Source organism: Gavialis gangeticus, unplaced genomic scaffold, assembly GCF_001723915.1.
Source record: "Gavialis gangeticus isolate Ggan-Ray unplaced genomic scaffold, GavGan_comp1, whole genome shotgun sequence".
Taxonomy (NCBI): Eukaryota; Metazoa; Chordata; order Crocodylia; family Gavialidae; genus Gavialis; species Gavialis gangeticus.
The window spans coordinates 11370401-11392935 of NW_017729019.1; the positions used below are offsets into that span (position 1 = coordinate 11370401).

At 42.9% G+C, this 22535-nt stretch overlaps 1 protein-coding gene across 5 annotated transcripts in view; it reads left to right on the plus strand.

Annotated features, from left to right (window-relative positions):
• The first annotated feature begins 1723 nt into the window (after nucleotides 1–1723).
• Nucleotides 1724–22535, plus strand: part of RAP1A (RAP1A, member of RAS oncogene family) — a 71623-nt gene continuing 50811 nt past the window's right edge. For all 5 annotated transcript variants that reach the window (XM_019514070.1, XM_019514068.1, XM_019514069.1 and 2 more), the window contains exon 1: nucleotides 1724–1798. The gene's annotated coding sequence lies outside the window, so the exon portion shown is untranslated. The remainder of the gene's footprint in view (nucleotides 1799–22535) is intronic.

Consider the following 22535-nt stretch of genomic DNA (forward strand, 5'->3'; position numbering starts at 1 on the left):
TATTTGGTTGGGGATTTTAGTGGCTCTATGTAAGGCTGGATCCTGCAGGAGGGAAAACAATGGGATTTTTGCTATGGACATCAGTGGCAGCAGGATCAGTGCTGTAGCAAAAACAGGGATTGTCTCTGTTTATATTCAGGGGGTTAAAGTTATTCCTTGGTGGAATACCATTGACTTCAGCAAAATATACCAGGCATGAATTTGCCCCAACTTATCCTTTCCTCCCCAGCTTAAATTCATTGCACCTGCATAAATCCACAGCATCCCGGCTGTTACAGCCAGTGTGGAAGCCTAGGAGAGTGTAAGATGAGATCCACCACCCCTGACCAGTGGCATTTTGCAGCCTTCCCCACCAATTGTCAAGGACCAGTTTCACTCAGTTTCTCCTCTGGCCTGTCGGACATAGCTGTACAGTCTGTGTGCTAGTGGCCCTCCCTCCGCCCAATTCCAAGTAGCCCCCTTTATGGTTTTCCACATCCCATAAAGCAGGCCAGCACAGGCACTCTTCCCACATAGCCTGTGGACACACTTATTGTTCCTAGGACTCCCCAGTAGCAATTGCTGTGGTGGCTTCACTGCTGTGGAGAACTATGCATTGGCCCACTGCAGGATAAGTCAGGTTCAGTCTCTGGCACTAAAACTGGAAATAGTATAAAATAGGACCAAATACTACAGCACTAAATAGTATACATCTTCTTTTTTGTATCAGTAATCTCCATTAAGGTCGGAAGGAGGCTTGTAGAAATACAGTAGTTTACATGCTAAAAAGCAGGCCCAGCTCCAGACCGCTGGAATAGCTTGACTTCTTGCTTGGGCTTTTATTAGTTTGTTTTTTTTTCGCATTGTTTTAACCAAAACCATAGTTTACAGTTCTGGCTTTGTGCCTAGTTGTTCAAAGTCCCAAAATGTGACACGAAATGTTCTGGGTCCTTTAGCAGTTTTGAATAATCAAGCTCATTATGTTCGCTGAGGAAGGTCATGGTTGTGAGTTGCTCTGTCCATGATCTGTAATGCTGCTAGTTTAAAAATGTTCTCCTTTATTAACTTCTCAAGTCAGTGGTGGCAGGCTCCTCAGATGGGTAACTGTTATCTTTGGTTTAGGATCTCCTGAGATTGCTAGACAACAAGGGCTGAAGTCACTGAGAAATGTGAACTTGTGTACGACAGCAGCGCTATTAAACGGCACGGACTTTTGAATAGTGAGTTTGAGTGAGAATCCTTAGAAACTAGCTTTCGCAGCGTCTGTAACTTTTTTAATTGTCCAGCTATCATGTGGTTTACTGTCTCTGAACTATGAAATCTTTTCTGATTATTCTGACATCACTGTCATGTTGCTATAGTGACTTTGTTATACTGGGAATGCTATGTTCGCATCCTGTTTTTGTGGAAAAGATCAGTGTTATAAATAAAAAAAATATTTAAGAGTCCATTCATAGCCATGACGGGTAGTTGTGTCATTAAAATGATGGCGTTTCTGCCTTCAGAGTGACAATGTGTTTTAACAAAACTTTTTTTGTACTGAGTGTTAGGTTAGGGAATTGTCATTTCAAATTCCTCCCAGTTTGTTCCTTCATCCTCTGTACTGTGTTTGATAAGAGTTGTGAAAAGCTAGCTGTAGAAACTAAAAAAGAAAAAAAAGGGTATGTAACTTGAGGTGGGGTTAGTACAGGAAGTACTGTGCTTTCACATGCTGGTTCTAAAAATAATCTATTTTCATACACAGTATTTTCATCAAAGAGTGACGCATCAGGACAAGAGGGATCTTGGTGTCCCATCAGACTAGCATCATCCACGAAAAGTGAGTTTTATATATGTTTTAAAAAGATATTTGCCATATAACATGCAAGTGGAGGATAGCAGAAGCTAAAAGCTTGTCATTGGATGAATCCAGGACCTGTATATGTTTGTTTGTTTTTTTAAATTGGATAGTTTAGTAAGTTTGTGTTGGTATTTGAAGACTAGAGGTTATAATGGGTTTGAAGGCTCAAATTAAACCAAACACGCAACATACTTGTTTCTTGGCTCCAGATTGGCTCCAGAGCAAGCAGCTTTGGTGAGACTTGAGATGGGAGTACCTGCCAAGAGGGGTGTGACGTACTAGAGCGATGTATTTCCAGTGACATGTTAATGTTTTCATTTTGAGACCGGTGTTTACACAATCTATCAAATATAGTTTAAATCTGATACCACGATCTGCAAATAGACAGGGTCATGTAGAATGCTTTGTGGTGTGCTTCATGCATTTTCACTTAGTCTGAGAGCACTGATGGCATAACTAAAAGATGGAAGCTACTTTCAGTGTAGTAGATGAGCATGTTGTATGCCTAAATATTAAGTTGAATCAGTCTTCACGGATAACCAAGCCAAAAAATTAGCTTGCGCGAATAGACCCCAGTAGTATTTTTGTCCTGTGCTCTGTCACAACGCGGTATATTCAGTGTCATGTCAGATTTGTTGGATGTGTCATCTGGAGAGTAAATTAATTCAGGGCAATTTTAGAGAGACTTTAAAACTGGTCTATACATAGACTTCTGCTCTGTTCCAGACAAGCTCTCTGTCCTTATAGACAACATTAAGCAACCAACCACTAATTTAGTTATTTTTGAAAAGGATCCTAGTATTTTGGTTTTGAGGAATGTCAAGTTGCCTCCCTTTTTTGGTGACACAGGAGGTGAATCTTTTGCACACACTTCAGGCTTGACTCTTTACTCTCATGTTTGGAGAAGGGTTTGCAGAGCTGGCTGCGTAGGATCCAGGATTCTTCCCTGATTCTGGGTTGCTTGGAGCTGCGCTGGTCGGTTCACAGGGTTCAAGAGATGCACTCCTACTCCCTTTACCTATGTGCCATCAGCTTTACGGTTCTGAAGCAGCCAAGTGACTAGGTCCTGGTATTTCAAGGTTGCTACTCAAGGCATAAAGTGCTCTGAGTAATGAGGTCATTAGTCTTATTGAGGTGTGGAAAGCTTAGTGCAGGCTGTTGCTCCAAGTAGTGAGCAGAATTTACCAAGTTTTAAGTACATATTCCAGGGAAGTGTGTAGCTTACTTTCAGCCCTGAGGCTGTTTACTTAGGAGTACCCTGTACTTAAATTGACTTAGCTAGCCTAGCATACTTGAGGGCATGGACTGAAGAAACAGGCTGCTGTGAAGGGGTTGGTGGGGAGGGGTAATGCATTCACGGTAACTGCTTTCTCTGTCTGCTTTTGACCCACAGTCATTTTTTTTCTCTTGTTTCATTCAGGGGTGAATTACTGTGGTTTAGTTGCACTTTGGGTTAGGAACAGAAAGACAAGAGAGTTGCATTGGATCAGTCTATGTGTGGGTTCCTGATGGTAACGTGTCCTTCTTTACAAACTGCATTTAGTATGTTCACACCCTCAGTTTGGTCCTAAATAAATAAATACTTTCCCATGTAGACCCACTTGCCTTTGTAAGGGGATTTTTTTTCCTCTCTGGAGTATTAGTTGTTTGATGTTCTTTTATGTTATGCTGAGATTGCGTATTGACCTTTTTGTGTTTCTTTTATGTTTTTAGTCTGATTAAACTTGTTACTTTCTGTTGAAGAGGACCTATCTAGTAGCATAAGTGTATGTTAGGGTTCAGCTGGTATTGCCTGCGCTCTTGACCTGCTGTTGTTACCATAAACGCTTCCTTGTGTGGTGTTGCTTTATGTGACTGCAAGATGGGAATCATTCCTTAGTTTTGATTGCAGTTCACTAAATCCAGAAGAAGCTCATGGTTCTTTTTTTGATGAAGCTAATTGAAATGTTTTTCAGTAATTAACATGAGGATAGGAAATTAAGTATAACTATAGTGGCCCCTTCTCCTTGGAAGGATGTTTAGTAAGCAACATAGTTCTTAATAGTCAACTTCAGTTATTCACCAACTTTGTTTAGACTTCTGAGCTTAGACACTTGACCCTCTGCCTCCAGTAAGGGTGTCAAAAACTGGAAAGGAATTTCAACTTGTTCGATACAATCTGCTTATATTCAGGCACTAAACCTGCCACCCATACATTGGAGGTGTTCCTGTATGGGTGGCAATCAAGCCCTGGGAATATTTCATTAATTTGCTGAACTACAACATCAGCTCTGCAATGGAAATTGAGTTCCTAAATGCCAACACTTTAAATGAGTTTCTCTTTGAAGTATTTTCTTATACAATTAGTTCAGGGAATAGCTCTTCATCATAATGTTACGTCATGGGATGGAAATACAGCTTCATAAGGTTTTGACTGTTATTGGATATAATTGAAAATGTAATATGCTTTCTGGTGCTAACATGAACAAGAACCAAGTTCACTGTATTTCAGAAAGTGAAAACCTGTTAAGTAGAGCGTAAAACATTGTGGAAGATGCATTTATTCCAATCCTACACATATTAGAGATAAATCCCTGCGATTTTAACTAGATCAGACCAATAGAAGGGATATAACTGTGTGCACAAAATGTTTTCTAGCGTGGTTGATTTCTTAAAGCTGTACCATTACAAATACTGTACTAATCTCTTCTCCTCCATGCTTGGAAGCTAAAAACAGGAGTTTTTTGACAAGTCACAGACCGGCACATTCGTGCTCCCATCATGCTGAATTCTTACTTCTGAGCTTTTGGATGTAAGATATGTCACGCAGGATTTGACTGGTGGGGTAGCTAGTCCAATATGCCATCTTTAACAGTGACCCATATTAACTGTAAAAAAACCAAAACAACCCCTCCCCACCAACATGGAGAATTGTGAAATCGCCTATCTTGGACGGGGTCAGGTGTGATTTATTTTCTCTTCAAATTTACTTTAATCCTAGCTAACATAACTATGGATATTACTGTTTTTTAATATAGATTTAGACGTGTTTAGTCCAGCAGACAAACCAAATGAAATAATTTCATTACCAATCTGCCAGAATGTCCAGCATACCTCCGTCCCAAATTCAAGTTGAAATAATGCATTTCATATTTGGATCTCCCCTTGTGGTTGCGCCAGTTTTAATTTTCTTCCAACACTATCCCTTGACACACAGGCAAGTTACCATAGAAATGGGTACTTATTTGGATATGTGAGATTGCTAAATTTGACCGTCTGATCATTTTAATTGGGGAAAGTGCAACAGACTCAAGTTCATTTTGCTCTTGCGATGACCTCTGGTCTTGCAGAATTAGGTAGGAGTTCTCATGGTTTCATCTTCTGACCAGCTGTGGTCCTGAACTGGTTTCCCCAAAGATCCTCTCCTGCTCTTCATTCTAGAACCACTGTTTCTCTTCAACACCTCTTTGGAATACAGTATACTATGTTCATACATATACCAGTTAAAAGTCTCATTTCTTTAACTGCCTGACATGATGCCAGTTGTACTTTTTTGGTAGTACTTGTACTGTATCAAGCTTCGGTTATCTGCATATCTCGTAAGTAGATAACCTGCATAAGCACCTAGCATCTTGCAGTTCCTGTGTTTACTCTGTCATGCAATTCTGCACTGTTTAATTGCATGCGTATTTGTACCGACAATGGGGAAGCAAAGGCTGCTTGCCCCAGAGCTGCTATTAGAAGCCGTGAAAAGGACCCAAGTGAGTCAGTGTTAGCTCTGCTATCCATCCCCATGGGCTAGGCTGCTGGGTGCCACTATGAACTGACTAGTAGCAGCCTTGAAAAGAATGGGAGCTACTTGCTTTCAGGGCTGCTAATACCACAGCACTGACAGGACTGTACATCCCTGCATAGTCTCTCCTCAGTCCTGAAGCCATGCACTTAAATGGAATACACTGGACTTCCATAGAAGTTCCTGTATGACCTTAGAGAGGCAATGGTCCAGACAGCTAACATCTCATGTTTTAAATCCCGAGATTAGAGAGAGGGGAAAAAAAGCAAAAAAATAAAAAAGTGTCCCATATAGGGTTGTGTTGATTGAGATTGCATGGCTAGGGATGAGTGTGGGCCCATTGCTCCCTTCCTGAGCAGTGGTGTGGAAAGCAGGCATGTATCATAAGACCTGTGTTGATTCCTTGAATGTGGTGAGTTTTTTCCCTTTCTAATTAGGTTTTCACAGTTCATCCTTTGCAGAGGGGATGGCTTTTGTCTATTCTATAAAAGCTGCTTTCTAAACCTTTTTTCCCCTAGCAACATAGAATAAACATGTCTCTTGAGTCTTAGAAAAGCCATGTAGAGGCTGTTATGCAGTTAGCGTATTGAGTGTCATGTTTACTGGCCCAAACAGTATTTGTTCTTATAATACACGACTTTAGGGATAAAACCAGGTTATAGACTATAAATCGTGTTGTCTCCATTCTGCTTCTCAGAGAATCTCCAGCATTTGAAACAACTACAAGATTAAATAGCATTAATCTAAGCTGTAAGACTCCAGCTGAATATGTTCCAAGTTGATTTGGTAGTGCTTTTCCTAATAAATGTCCAAGCAGGCCATGGCAGAGGATCATCAATGGTCAAATGAGACATGTTATAGGGTAATGGTTCAGAGTGGTACAGGGGTGTGGAGGGGGAGGTATTGCAGACCGCTTATTTTTGGGGTACAATGCCTGGCATGTGCTAAAAATGATCTTTCAAACTAAGCATAATGTGTTAGGCAAAGCAGACATGAGACAAGTTCACCCTGCAGTATTGAAAGCAAAGGAAATAGAGTGTGTTTAAGTCATTAACATTATTATTAGTTAATTGCCAAAGTAGCCTTTAAGCATGCAGATATTTAAAAAAAATGCTGTTAAAAGGTGCCTGACATACTGCTTTTCCTCTATCCCACGCCTATCACACAAGGATTAATTTTCATTAGTATGTTTTAGGTGTCTGACTTAAGCCATAGTGAGAGCCCAGTTTGACAGAAAATGCTGCAACAGGGATTTTCAGAGGCAGTGCAGGTTGGGCGCCCAAACTCATTCATTATTTTGGAAACTTGGGCTGTAGGTGTTTAGCATTTATATTGTTTTCATAAAGTAGGAAATACGTTTAGTGTGCTCAGAGGTTGTCAGGCCAGTCACAGGATGTTAACAACTGGCGACTGACTCCATCTGTCTACGAGGACACTGTGATTTGGGATTGGCACCCATGGGGTAGAAGGCCAGGTTTTTCTCATAGGCAGACGAATATCTCCAGGACTTTGAGGTTGTCTTTTACTATCCACTGGGTGACATAACTCTTTCCCTATTGTTTGCTTCTGAAATCACTTTAGTTTCACTTGGAAAACAGTTCCTATGTATGCAGAAAGGCCGTATGATGTTTGATGTGGTAGGACTCGAGCATCTTCCGTCTATACGTTTCTCCTGGCTAACGTGTCCCTGCTGTACTGATGCAGCGAGCGGGAGAGAGCTAGAGCATCAGCAGCTAGTCTCAGGCTGAGTTTGGCTGACTGACAGGACTGCAGTCTCATGCTGTGGCTGTTCAGGAGGCAGAGTGAGGGCTTTTTGCTTTCTCTGTACCCAGAAAGCTCCTGACCCATGGGCTTATTTCTGGGTGGCGGAAGGTGAGAGAAGTCTTACTGTCTGCAATCAGTGGCAGCTTCCTCCAAGGACTCATGTACTTCACAGATACGATCAGCTGGAACATCCTGAGCCGTCAGCTTCTGCCGAGACAAATGTGCGGTTGTCGCTGTGTGCTTTCCTGTTGGTAGAGAAGGGGGAGACTCGAAGCTACCACCTGTGTGTTGGGGTCGTGTGTCTGCTGGTGGATTTCAAACCTTAAGGAGAGATAATGGGCCCATTATTAGAGAACTGTCAGTGCTTCCCTGTGGCACTGATCGTCTTACTAATTATTGCTGGTTCTCCAAGCTCCCTTTTTTGGGTGAAGTTGTGTAAATGGTGGTGGAACGGAGAATATGACTGCCCCAGTACCAGTGCCTGGTGTCTTGTGGAGAAGCAATTTATTTCAGTGTTCCAGGTACTTGCACCAGTTCATTTCCAGGTGCAGAGTGAAACCGGAGCTTTTATCTTTGAAGCTTCAAATAGGCAGAACTTGGTTCCTTGGAGATTATCTGTCCCCTCATAATACAGGAGTTACAAGCTGCTGAGTTTACCATGACAAGGCTGGGGGCATGTTCACAGTCCTGCATTGGTCTGGCAGACCAAGAATTTGCTGATCATTGAGTCTCATTGTGACACTCCTCTGTTTCCCAGGCCCTTCCCATGTAGGGTGAGGGGTGAAGTGGTGGCTGGGGGTGAGGAATGGGGAGAACAGACTGGGTTCATCCTTTTGTTGCCATGTCTCTTAGATTTAGCCCCTGTTATAGGGATGTCAGAGAAGTACACATTTTTATTGCATTCCAGTCAAGATGGGGAAACCTGTTTTACCTCTTGGTTGTGATGCCTGTGCTCGTGGGTTCTCCCTGCCCCAGTTCTGTCCCTGTCGTGTGTTCTGCTCTCCTACCAGTCTGCCCATTAATTATTTTTGAGCTGCTCCATAAGGGAATTAGGATATTGCTTAGGCTTTCAGATTCATCCTGATAGGCTCCATTAACAGAAAAAAGCACCTTCCAAGTGGCCCCTGAAGTTCTTGGCAGTGTCCCTGGAATGCAACTAACCTGTGAGCAGAATGCGGCAGGCATTTTGCACAGGAAAACGTGTTACCATTTTTTTGCAATAAAAAGAATCCATTTTTTTAAATAGGAACTAAAGTGACAATGTAGGTGTGCCAAATATAATCTCCAACCTTCTCCCACCCCCCCAAATGCTCATATTTCAACATATTTAAGCAGCCCCGAGTTGCGTTGCAGATTGAACTTGCCTTCTAAACTATGTCACCGCTCGGTACCGCAAGTCGCCCTGCAGGTGTTCTTGCCAGATGCTGAGAGCACAACATGTGCCTCACCAGTTTCTGTCCAGAGGCAAGAGCTCTGAGGTTAACAAGAACCTGCTCTCAAGGACACAGATGTTCTTCTTTGTTTTTAGTGTTTCTCAAAATCCATGTCCTGATGAAGTGTCCCATAACTGTTATGGCAAATGGTACGTTTTTAGAAAAATACACTTGAAGGCTGAGGGGAAGCGGGGGGGGATTGTTCTGCTTCCCTTGTCTTAGGGCCTTTGCAGCAAGGGAAAAACAGCCTACAGGACAAGCAGTGACAAGGACAGGGTGCTGTCAAATGCGCAACATGAATTGAAGAGCTTGGGGAAAGGGATATACCTCTAGCTCTTTTCACTTAAAATACTTTTAGGACTTGTTACTAAAAGAGAGCAGTACATCCCTGCCTCCAAGTTTTCTTCCCAGTTGGCATCATCCATATAACGTGACAGGGTAATTTTAATTATTTGTTGGGTCTGTCCTATCCTAAGCATCTTGTGCTGCACCTATCATCGTGTTAAATGAATACCATGGCCAGGTTTAAAATATTGACTGTTCCTGTAGGATAAAGACAAGGCTATATGTACACACAGCAGCCAATTTGGACTTCTTTTCTTTTTTTTTAAACTCGCCTACTTTTAACCACGTCTTAACTTTAAGGCCAAATTGTGTTCTCTCTCATACCAGTATAAATGTGCTGAAGTCAGTAGTTTGACGCCAGACTTGAGGAGTCCCATGCAGATAAAAGGAGCCTCTTGTCTTGTGGATCATGGTCCTTTTGCATGTGTGACATTTAAAATATAATAATAATAATAATAAATGCACTGTTAGTTCCAGTGTAGTAACAGACTTGTTTAATTATTATTCAGGTGCACATAATTTACAGCCTTTAATAAGTGAAAGTGAAGCTCTGCTAAATCAGTTTAGCAACTGAATGTGCAAACTGTTTAGCATAATAAAGTGAGACCTTCAGTGGTGCTTTCTCTTAGGCAGACTGTAATCTTGATGTGTGCCTGCCTTTAGTGTGTTTTGAGCTTTTAACTCTAGATGTGTGAAGTACTTTGAGGCTCTTGGATTTAAGGTGGCCGGAAAGAGTCCAAGTGTCGGTGTGAGGCCTTCATGGCTTTTCCTAGACTATGCTGAGACATGGCCGTGTACGTGCGCTACCTGCCAGAGCAATAGTAGATTGTCTCACTTTCACTGCTTTGATAAGGGGTTGCCGCAAGGAGAGAGGAGAGGTTTCTGAGCCTGCATTTCTCATGTTGTTCAATCCTATGTTACCTCCACAAGCCAGGTGAGTAGGAGCTAAAGTAGATTGGAGAACTGTAAGCTGTCTACGTGCGCGTGCATTGTGTGTATCACCTTAGTATGTGAGCACATGGCCAACACGTTATGATTTGAGGCCTGGTCACCTGGTTCTCTTAACAAGCAGCATTTATTTGCCTTAGCTGTTACCTTGCTGTTAAATCCCTGTTGTTGGCATACAGTTTTTAAATGTGGAGTTTAAAAAAGCTGCTATTGCCATCCTAGGGCAAGTTATGGTTAAACTGTAAACCACTTGCCACCTTCTGTCTGAGAACTTTGTAACTTGGCTGTGTCAACATTGCCAGCAGAAGCTAATAACTTACAAATGTGATCCCCGCCTAACAAAGACCTTCTTGTTACCTGCATTTCACACTGCTGAAGGCAGATGGATCAGTGACGGATGGGATATGACCAAAGCAGATTATTTTTAATTAAATTGGCTAAGTGGGATTGCTGAAAGTGTACAAAGTTGCGGTATTTAACATACCCATGTAGGGAACGGTACGTGTGCTTGTACAGTAGGTAATAGTCATTGTTATGTCAGATGTTGTTGGAAAACGCTGCCTTTTGGAAATTCATTATAACCAGTAGCAGTTACTGTATTACTCAATAAGCCACATTGCATAACTATTATAGTAAAGAAAAAGAAAAGGCTCATTTTTGAATGGCTGAAACCAAAGATTAGAGGCTTGCAGGAATGTTTGGGGTTTCGTTGAAATATTTGCATCCAAAGATGTTCCCCATCTCATGTCTTCTAATACTGAAAACATGTTACGCTCATCGCATTTAAATTACAACATTGGATGTGTCATAATAGCTATAGACTGCTTTTCAGAGGTCTGGAGAACCCACAGTTCCCACTGCCTGCAATCGGAGTTGTGGGCACTTGGTGCATTTGCAGAAGCTGAAGAGGGTTTTTCCTTGTTTCATAGAGAAGCAGAGCTGGAAGGGACCTCCAGAGGTCATCTGGTCCAACCCCCTGCCTGAGGCAGGATCATCCCTATCCAAACCATCCCATACAAACTATAACCATCCCATATAAACCATGCTTTGTATGTAGAATTTCCTTCTCAATCCTCAATGCTTTTGAAGTAAGGCTAACTAGGAAATGCCGCCCCCAAACTTCTCATTTTAGATGGCTGACATCCAGAGGAGCATCCATTTACATGCCACTTAGCACACAGTAAATCACAGTCCAGTGGGTAAGGTTATTTCAAATAAAGCACGATTCAAGCTTGCTTGGTTTCTTTTCGAGTGAGCGGTACCTTGCAAGTACAGTTCAGGATGATAACCATGAGACTTGGCACATTAATGACCCACGTTGAATACTCATATTGGTTACGAAGCCTGAAAATTAATTATTCTTGGGACTATCTGTTGATGCCTATAACATAAATTAAGACAAGTGCTACTTTTGTATGCTTTGGGTTGCAGCTTTGTTTGGACACTCATTGTCATTGAAAATAAAACTGAAAAAATATGGGTTGGATGAAAAGCTGTGACTTGCAGGTGTTAGCTGTTGCAGACTGCATGGTCGGTTAATGCAAATACACATCAGACTTTTAACCCACCTGGTGATATCTGTGCTCATGTTATAGCTGATAAGCAGTAAAATGATCTATAGTCATAAAGCACTGGTATTCTTTTGAGTACCCGGCATTGGCTTATTGATCAGAAGAGTACAAGTCAAATGTTGACATGGATCACTTTTGGGGACTTTGTTAAAAGACTTCCTGAAGGCTGTTTTCATACTAGTAGGTACTACCTGGGCAAGATGTAGCTGTTGGTAATGCACAGCTCTTTTATCCTGTAATGCTGTATTTTGTAGCCTGTTTTGGTTACATATACGCTTTTTTTGTTGACCGTTTAGTAGAAGATGAAGCACTACTCAATGTATATAACTCAACTAGTTTCAGTGTTTGTTTGTAGCAGAGCTGAATATGACTCTGAATCAGGGTTCTGGGCCCTTAGTGCAAGTAAATAATGCAAATACACCCTAGCTGTGGAAACGTTGTTTTATTGTGATTGGTGACATCATTTTTTGTGCCAGGTCAGTTAAAGTGGGAACTGCAACTGTATGGAGAGGGACTGAAAAATCCCATATATGTATCTTTTAAAATTGTTGATTTAAATGATGCACAATGTCTCGAGTGCTACTTGCATCACTGTTCATTGGAAAGACGATTGAATGGAAGTTTTAATTTTCATAATTGGCAGAAGGGGGAAAAGGTTGTCCTAATAACAGTGCAAATTAAGGATATTGTAGATAGTGACAAAACACTTTAAGCATCTCTGTATTCGAAGGTGTGGAGGGGAGGACAAAACTTGCTTGTTCAATGTCTGCCCTAGACATACATTTTGAGCAGGGAAGTTTTGGGGAATGTTGCAAGAATCTTATGTATGGAGACTGGAAAGAATTTCTTTTTTTTTATTAACTTTCCTTTAAGTTGCTGCTTGTGTCCTTATTGGAGAGGTGTTTTGGCTGTTGACGATGATGTTGATGATCCGAGGCTGTTGATGGGCATGGGAGCATGGAACCGGTGCCATTGCTGCTTAGCTGATCCATTGCTTAGCGTATGGTTGATGATGCTTTCTTCTTCTCCTGTAGTTCAACGTCTTACGTCTTCTGAAACCAGAAGTCCAACTGCCCATATGATTTTTTTTCCAAACAGCTGTATAATGGTTTGCTATTTTTGCTGAAATGAGGCTTGATCTCTGGAAGCTGCAGTGACTCATGCAAAACCGTGTACAACTATAGGAAGTCTTTTTGCTGAGGGTGGGTGCCAGATGCATGTCTCTCAGAAGTTTTAGGGAGGCTGCCAGAGTTGTTTTCTCCATTGAAGACAGTCAGCTTCAGAAAGATGTAAACCTTTTCAGAGCCTTTAGCAAGGGGTCTAAAGTTGATAGGGTAGAAGCCAGGGATGGGGGAGGCCTCCTGAACTTCATGTTGCAGGAACTTGTGCCCAGGAAGGGCTGAATGCAGCTTCCAACACGGAGCTGGTGAAGATCCGACAGCTCCCTCAGTGTTGTGGGAATTGCCGCAGGGTGAAGGAGCTTCGTGTCCTGAACCAGCTCTGGGCCCCCAAGGCTGGTGCGAGGGATTGCTGCAGAGGGATGAAGTGCTCTTGTTCAGCTCTGCAGCTCTGGCAAGGACCAAGTCCTTTGCTAAGGAAATACAATCAGAAGCTATCCTGCAGTCCCTATTTGGGAAAGGTTCATTTTGAAGTCATCGGGAGTCTTCCCTAAGCTTGTAGCACTTGGCAAGAGACCAGGGGTTGGATAAAAGACACAGATGCCTGCAAGTAGGGCCTTACAGTGCCTGTCTTCCAGGCTCCTGGTCGTCAGAGTAGAATCCTAACCCAGAGCTACATCTGTCAACTTCCTGCTCCCAGCATGATGCACTGGAAAAACCAGTTACAGAAAATGGGGGTCCTCCTACAGTGAGGGGACAGAACACATTAAACCCAGAGAGATATGTCACAGCTCCAGCAGAAGTGCAGGTGCTGCCACCCAAAATAGTGACTAGCCTGGATGGCAAGGCTTGAAGCCTGCCTCAGCCCTTCCTGGGTTTGGATTTGGTCTCTGGTTTCATGTAGCAGTGGTGTGAGGTTGTATGGTCTAATGGGTGGAACAGTTCGGGGTTCATCGCTGTCACAGTTGTTGTGTGGCCTTGAGACTAGTCTCTTCCCTTCTGTTCCTGTTCCCTCTCTGCATATTTGCTATTTCAAACCCTGTTTAAAAAGGCTGCATAAATGCTCCGTCCTGTTACTGTCGAGTGTGGAACCCCCCGATCTATCCTGTTCTACCAACACTGTTAATTCAGGGGTTAAATTCATCTTGTTGCTTTGCTTTGTAGTCATGGTAGTTTTGCCAAAGGGAGTTGCCTGCATTTTCTGGGTGAGCTTGGATGCTTTTACTGAAGTTGATGGGCATGTGACATGTGGCTGAACCTAGCCTAAACAAGGTGTGGCAAATAAAGCCCAGCCCTTGTAAGAATGTGACCACATGCTGTGCGCAGAACAGAAACTTGAATTCAGCTTTGAAATCCAGGCTACTGTGTGGAGATGTGCAAAGTTTAGATTACAAGCAAAAATAAACTTGGTTTCCTCCTCGTCCTCATTCATGCATATCACACAGTTGCCACCACACTGTTGGCAGGGTCAGCAAGAGAGGCCCAGGCTCGGAGTAGCCTGATTTGCCCTAGCAGAGCTGTGCGAGGGAGCTTACTTGCTGTTTGGCTGCTCCTTACACTTAAGAGCCTGCTTAGGATGCATCTGGGTTTGACCTGAAACTTCCTTTATTCTTGGTACTGTGCAAAAAGCAAACGTGTGCTTTAAAAAGAGGCTTGAGAAGTACAAAACGCTGCCCCCAAGAAATACTTGCAACAGAAGTATGGTGCTGCTGCTTTAGTCTCAGGAGGAAAATCAAGCCTTTTATCCTCCTGCAGGTACCGCTCTTTTCTGGTGTTTCAACAACCTGTTCAGCACAACTGTATATACATTTTTAGTGTTTCTCGGTATCGGAATGTGGTTTGCATTTAAGGCTTGGGGACCAGAGTTAAATGACAAACATCCTTAGTGAAGGTTTAAGTCAGCATCAGAGGCATCCTTGCTTGTCATAAAAGAAAGATGACAACACCGCTATCTTTTTCGTGGAGTAGTTAATTCACTGCAAGTTCAACTCCTGTGAAGTCTCCAAATTGTCCTCTCTATCCAGTGGAAGAACTTGGAGATGGGCATCTGTGATCAGGGGTCTGTCATTTTGACGAGTATTCATTGCAGAAGACACTGATGTAAGCTGGTAATTACCACGCTGTCAATCAGTGACCATATGGTAACTGAGGGTTTTCTGCAATGAGTGTTGAAGACACTTAATTAGTCCTTGTTGTGTATGGAGGGTAGGCACAGTCCCATTGCTTATGTTTGGCTGTTGTGTGCTAAACTTGTAAGTACTTTTTAAGGCAGTGAGAACTCTAGGTTGACACATGCAAGCATGACCTTTTAAAGCAGGCAACACTGTGCAGTCAAATGTGTATATATACAACTTGATGACTGAAACCTCAGCTATTTGAGGAATCTTAATATTTTCTGGAATTTAGTTTATTGGCTAGCAGACTTACTATATGGAAGGGTGGGACAGTTTTTTTTTTTCTCCCACTAATATAAGGCTCATTATAAAGACTTAATATTTGTTTTGCAAGGTATGGATGTTAAATTCCTTTTCATAAACAATTGATATCTGTGATTTAAAAAAAAAAAAGTTAAAAATCTGCTTAGGGAGTATGTTCTCCTAGTGTGCCAGCTGAACTGGTTCTCAACTGCTTTACAGCACTCTGGTTCCAAAACACAACCCAGGTATAAATCAGCTTGGTACTTTGCTCCTTTAGGGGTTGGGGTAGTAAAAAAAGAGCCCTGTTCAGTTCTGTAGAGATACCAGGGGACCACTGTACAGCAATGCCCCCTTCCCTCCTTCCAGCACCCCTGTACAAAGGAAGAAATAGGTGCCAGCCCATTTAAATGTAGGTGCCGCAGCCTCCCCTACCCTCCGGAGTGCCCAGGGTGCACCTCTGCACGGTGGTTTCCTGTTGCTGCTTGCATTTCTTTTTCTACCCTCTGTTGTCTCGTGCACTTAGTACCTCCGCCTCTATAACACCTGAGTGGCTCACAGTTTGTAATGCATTTATTTTCGCAGCACTTCTGTGCAAGTATGGAAGAGCTCTTTTCCCATTGTGCAGCTGGGATCTAAGACGCAGGGAGACTAAGGCATCTTTGCACTTAAAAGGAACCGTCAACAGGGATATGCCAACAGAACTTGACAGGCGAACCCTTCAGATTTTGGTTTCTGGTCAGCAAAGTTTGAATTCTCTGAACTGGGTAAGCTATTCATTGCTGGTACAATGGCATCTACATTTGGGACTTGGCATAGCCCTGAGTTATTTTCCATAGTCCTTCAATAAGACAAGTACTTCTTGTGATTCAGTATTTACAAGAAGTTTTATACTTTTAAAAAATATCCTCACATACATTTCATTGCCTCAGACGGTTCAGGTCATATTGAGGTAAACATTTGTCATGGCAGTTTCAGGTTTAATTTAGAAATCGTTTATAAATCTTAGCAACAGCAGATAACGAGAAGCAGGGAAGGGCTTGCATGCAGTGGAGTTTGGTGTGCAGAGACTCTGCAGCAAAACTATTTAATGACAAATTATAAATGTTGGAGTGTCTTAAATGACTGCGGCTTCAGTCTCTAAACGAGTTGTGTAGTGGAGAAGGAATGTGGCATTTTGCAGTGGGAGCACCCAGAGGACATCCAAACGGAATGAGCATAGTCGACTCATTCTTGTGACTCAAGCTGTCACCTAGTTTCTGTCTATTAACAAGTTGATTGAAGTTTGAGCATCCCACAGATGTTCTGTGTTAATAAAGTTACAACAGTACCTGCCTTGTTTCCTGCCAGCTTGCCTGGCCAGCCGTTTGGTAGCCTCCTGATGGGGAGATGAGAGCTGGGGAGCCCCAGGCTCTGGGGTTTCCAGCACACTATGCTGACTGCCCTGGAGCCAGCGCTCCTAGGTCTGTCATGGAGAACTAAGCCATGTTTTGTTTCCTTTCCAATTTGTAATGGAACCAGGTTGCTACCTAACACAATCCTCATGCATTGGACTTACCTGTGTGCCCCCGCTGTCAATTAACTGGAACATGTCGAGTGATGGTGGGTCTCTAGTGTAATGCAAGTTCACTGAGATGAGAGCTCACTTTGCAGCTAAGTGTGTCAAAGACAGCTGGTCTCAGTGAAATCGAGGTGAACACATCAGCCGGGTTTTCCATCTGAAACCCACAAAGTTGTGTTCTCTCCAAAAGGACATTGTTTTATTCCTTACTGTGAAGACATCCATTTAAATGCATGGCTCTGCTGAGAGAGCCCAAGCTGGTTCTTGAACAGTGTTGCAGCCTGAATGCACAGGGGGGGGAAAAAAGAAGGTTATCAAAAAGTGCAGAATGGTGTCAATGTTAGTTTCTAAAGTTTCCAGTCTCTCAGCGGCTTCTAGGAACATCCTGAAAACATCAGGGGTGGAGGGAAAGGAGAAGACAAGGGGCAGAATAGAGGGAAAGGCTGAGATTTCAAAAAAAAAGGCAGGGGGGAATTGGATGGCAGCAGTGGGTTCAAGCAAGGGGGAGCTTTCTAACCAGGAAGACGACTGCTCTGAAGAAACTTGTCTTTAACTGGCTCCTCATTTGTTCTGACTAAGATTCTCTGATGGAATTGAGAGGAGAATGAAATATATTCATTGGGATAGCATGCCTCATAAAGCTTTTCTTGTTTGATCGCGACCCAAAACATTTCATTTCAATTTGGAGGATGGTGGTTGTTTTGTATTATCATTTAAAGGATTAAGAATTATTTTCCCTTCTTGCTGGTTTGCACAACCTCCCCCACTTACCCCGTCCAAACCCCTGTATAAATCTTATGCGGGGTGAACTGAAGTACTATATAGAGTTGTGTGTGTCCTTAAGCACCATGCTATCTTTGGAAGGGGCAAAGCTGGGACTTCACCGAAGTCTGCTCACTGTTACTTTTTCCTTAAACAGAATCATAGAAAAGTAGGCCTGGAAGCTGAGCTCTGGAGGTCACATCTAGTCCAACCCCCTGCTCCAGGTGGGACCAGCCCCAACTACATCATCCCAGCCAAGGCTTTGTCAAGCCGGGTCTTAAAACCCCCCAGGGATGGAGATCTCACCACCTCTCTGGGTAACGTGTTCCAGTGCTACGATCCTGTTCCAGAATCATAATTTCGAAGCCCAGTTGAGGTTGCTAAATAGTAGTCCATCGACCTTCTGTCATTTATTTACTTCCTTTCCTTTTTTGTGTCCTTGTGACAAGGTATTTAGCAAAATGCTCAGATCCATTGGAATCTGACAGGGCTGCACTCTGAGCACTTCTGCTATGACCTATTTATTCCCTGCAAGCATATAATACACTGCATCATCTTGCAATTACTCACATAACAAATTATCTGCCTCACATTGAAGGTGAGGTATGCTCCGTCCCCATGAAGCAACTTCAGCTCTGCTCCAGATCGCATTGTTTGTCAAATATCTTGCAGTGTTCACATGACTTCCTAAAGAAGAAACATGAATGTGATCGACTCCCATCATGGCGCTGCCAATGCCAGGGTTGCAGGTACAGAACTGGTTGGTTAATGTTTGCACTTTTTAATATTTACTGGTTTGCTGGGGGAGGCGAACGAGAGAGCTCTTCCTCACCACAAAGAGGAGGAAATGTGTCACAAACATTCCCGGGGGGGGTGAGATCCTGTGTTGAAAACTTAGTGGTTTTCAGCAAGGAGCAGAGAAATGCCCAGGCCCAGCCGTGTCCAGGAGTACCCTTAGCCCCATGTATGCCCGATTTAGATGAAGTGCCTGTTCAGGTCCTCATGGCCAGGTTTACACAGCCCTTCTTCCTGTGGAAGCAGGTCTCTGGCTTTATAGCTCTAATTGATAAAAGTCCAACTCAGACACACGCAACTTCGGCTCCTTCCCTTCTGTCCGTGGTTGCACTAATTGGTATTAACTGTGCAGCAGTGCTGCAGTCCATTTGGAGAAGAGCCTACCAGTTACAGCCCCTGACGTGTTTTGTTCTCATTCGAGGATGCAGTGTGTGTTGGTCTGAGCTCTGGCTTCCCTTGCACTGTCTTTCTGTCTGCTTGGCAGGCGACCCTAGCAACTTTCTGCAAAGGCAGGCCAGTGGGACAAAGCATCAATCCAGCCATTGGAGCACAGCAAGCTTTGCATGCCCAAAGTGTCCGTTCCCTGGCTTAAGTACTGGTCGGGAAACAATTTAAAATGGACCATATGGAAAGAGGCAGTCACTTCTTAGAGATGCTTACTTTGCTGCTTTTCAAACACAAAAGGTTTATTTAAGAGAAGTGTGAGACTGTGTGTGTGTGTGTGTGTGTGTACTGGGGGGACAAATCACTGTTTACGTACTTTTTTTCAAAGATTAATCAACTGTCCTGCTTATAAATGAATGCCTGACTTAGCTCTGTGCTGTAATGCGTTCAGTATGAGGCCTCAGTTCAGTCCGGTATGCGAGTAGTCGAAAGGAAACCCAACAGGGATGATCACCAAATACTAAAGAACTTTTGTGAATTGGGGCCTAAGCTACAGACGACTCTGGCACAGGCACTGGACGTTGGGGACCGCAAGTCCCAGGAGAGTTTGGCTTCTTTTTGAAAGTGTTTCATAGGGGACACCTGTGCTTTAAGGAAGGTTATGTACAGACCTCGAAGGAAGGGAATTTGAAGGTCGGGAGCTTGCACGGTTTGGTTGGACAAAGTGCACGCCATACCAAAGCCCTGATTAAAGCGCCTGCAACGTATGTTCAGTTTAGAGCTTTACTGGGTTTTGCTTTATTTTCCTTTTTAATATGAAATACTTATCTAAGGACTTTAAATGAAGCGTAAAAGCAATCTTAAAGAGGCAGTAGGGCTTTTTGGGCTTGTCGGTGTTTATATCGAGTAGAAATGTGTGGTGTCCATGAAATATAATATGTGTAGTACTTGAAAATATAGAGTAAATGATCTATTTAAGGATTTATCAATCTGCTGTGATTACTTTACATGTTGAGCAAGCAGTGCAACTAGAGTGTTGCTGTCTTTTCTTAGTAGGTCTTATACAATCAATCTTGGGTCATTTTTTTTTAATCCAATTTCTGTGTCAGGTAAATTCCACACTTACACTATTTCCTTTAAGGAATGAATAGCTGTTATTGAATTGCGTCTTAGCACCGCAGAAGTCCAGGATCCAGTTCCATAACCCCCATCTTATTTTCAGGACATTATAATTTGCCTGTCAGGATTGACTTCCAGTTTGAAGTAAAAGGTGTATTTATAAAGTCTGCCTATATAAAGTCTTTGTATTTGCGTGGAAGCAAATTGTTGTATAATCATCCATGCACAAGCCTAATGGTGAAATGACTAAAAGTACAAATAACTAATTTAGTCTCTTGAATTCTTGGAACTAAAATGATTTCTTGTTCTTAAAGGAAATCATGTAAGTAGTGGCCTACATTGAATCTGAGACGGAGAGGGGAGGGGAGAGATGCAAACCTGGCAAATCAAAAGGGAACTTGAAGGTCGAGATACTGCTATCTCCAGCTGAACAAAGAGGGTGAGGTAGTCAAGAGGGCAAATAATAATTGCAGTGTTGTGGTGATTAGTTTTACATGTAGCTAATTGCAGCGTTGTTGTGTTATAATTTTATTTTTGGCTTTCACTTGAAAAGAGCAGCAAGGACAGAGATCAAAATGGGTTTATCTAGGCATTGGATGCTGCAATATTATTACCACTCGGATGTGTGGAAACTTGTTAAATCTTACTTGCATTTCAGTGTGAAAGTAACCCAGAAGGGCCACTTTGATTTAGTTTTAATCTCTTTTTTTATAGTGTTTCTCCCTTCGCCAAGGGTGGAGGAGGTAATACGTATGACTTGGGAATGAAGACACTGAGCTCAGCAACTGGCTCGCTGCGCGTCGAGAGCAGTGGCTCGCACACTTCTGTGCCCAGAACCAGGTCCTCACCGAGCATGCGTCTTATGGGCCCCTCCTTTCCCATTTGTGCTCTTGCAGCCATTTCCCTTCCCACTCTCAGTCCCATAACGTTCAGTTCCTCTGTTTCTGACGAGGAGAATCAGTATTAGGGAAGTAATATGACTCTGGCTGCTTAGCGCAGCCAAGACCCTGAAAACCTGGGAGACAGCATTAGGGAATGGAAATATGGCAAGGTGCAGCTTTGATTCAGGAGTGGGTTTTAACACAGCAATTTGAGCACTGGTCTGTGGCTGCCGATGCTCAGCAGCCGGTGATGATGGTCCATGGGTTGCAGTTAGGAACTGAAGAGCTTGGGCAAAGCTGAGGGTAGCACCTTTAGCCGCCATCTCTCGTCTTGCACCTTAACCACAAGAATCCTTCATTCTGCACATCTTACTTTGCAGTTCTTTGAGGTCATACAGTGCTGACCTCCTTTTCCAAAAATGATGGAGACTTTTGGGAAGGGCTGGGGGAGGTTTCTGGGGTTAGCGAGGGGATGGCAACTTAAGAGAGCAGTATTTGGTGAAAATCGTGACCCAGTTTATAGCATCTTTTGAAGCTGGCACGCAGTGCGTTTATATGTTCAGCACTAAATAGACTTGTTTATAGTAGCAGTGATTCACTATTTTACTCGGAGGTAAAAATAACCAGAACATGTGTTTGTAATGTTCCAAGAATCTGCCCATCTCGGAGGGGAATGGAGAAAATGACGGGTGTTTTTACACGACAGGCAGCATGAAGGAACCAGCAGTGACTTAATGTCCAGGCGGTCACTTAAATCTCTCTCCATCCCTGAATTTTAAATTATTTGCAATTTCTTTCCTTCTGAAAAATTAAATATTTTGGTCTCAGCGTGAGTTATCAGGCCTGTAATCAGAGGGCAACGCAAGTGATATGAAAGCTGAAATGCTTAGGGGAGGCATTTCTATTTTTTTTTCCTGCTAATTTGGTAACTGTTGCTCCTTCCCCTCCCTTCCACCACCTCTCTCCACTTGAGCTGATCTGTATCTCTCTAGCACCACAATATGAGTCGTACAAGGCAACAGTAAGGGGCTGAAATAATGATAAAGGTTTTTGGTGCAAACGCATAGAGGAGGTAAGATTTTTTTTTTTTTTTGGTGATCTTTTTCTTTTTCTGTCTAGGAGTTTGTGTTTATGCTGATGTGTTTTACTGCTAGGGTCTGCTCATCAAGGACCCCTTTTTATTCCTCTTCCCTATTTTTAAAGTAGGGCTGTCAGTCTAATTTGTGTCAAGCTTGCAACTCTTGAGCAAAAATGCAATCTGCAGTGTTTAATTATAGCATTGCTGTCTGTAACCCTGCAGTTGGGTCTGTGTCAGCACTTTCATTATAACTCCCTGTTTTCAGGTGCATGTAACTCGGCTATGAACAAATACTGCGAGCAGAAGAGCCACATATGCAGTCCTTGCCTCTGTCGATTCTCTTTATACCATATTTGGACAATAGCTGGTTAGAACTGTAATGTTTTACTAGTTTGAGTTGATATATATAATTTCGAAGGTCAGGCTCTGGAACATATGCTGCTGGTATTTTGGTAGGCCTGTTTTGAAAACCCAGATGCATAAAACCTGCATTGACGCTAGGCTTCTTTTTGCTACCTTCTCCCACAAGCAGTGGGAGCTCTTGTATATGTGGCACTCACGTGTATGTAGCCATGTTCTGAATAGGGGTGAGCAACATCCATTTAAGATGCGTCTGCCACCTGAGGTCCTGGCTACATCAGGGCTCCTATTCTTGATGCCAGCTACTCGTAACACTTGTGGGGAAAATTGAAGAAGGTCTTACTGGCACCATCTGCAAGGAGGTGTGGGAGGGGAGGTTGGAATAAGGGTCAGAAGGCAACTAGACATCTA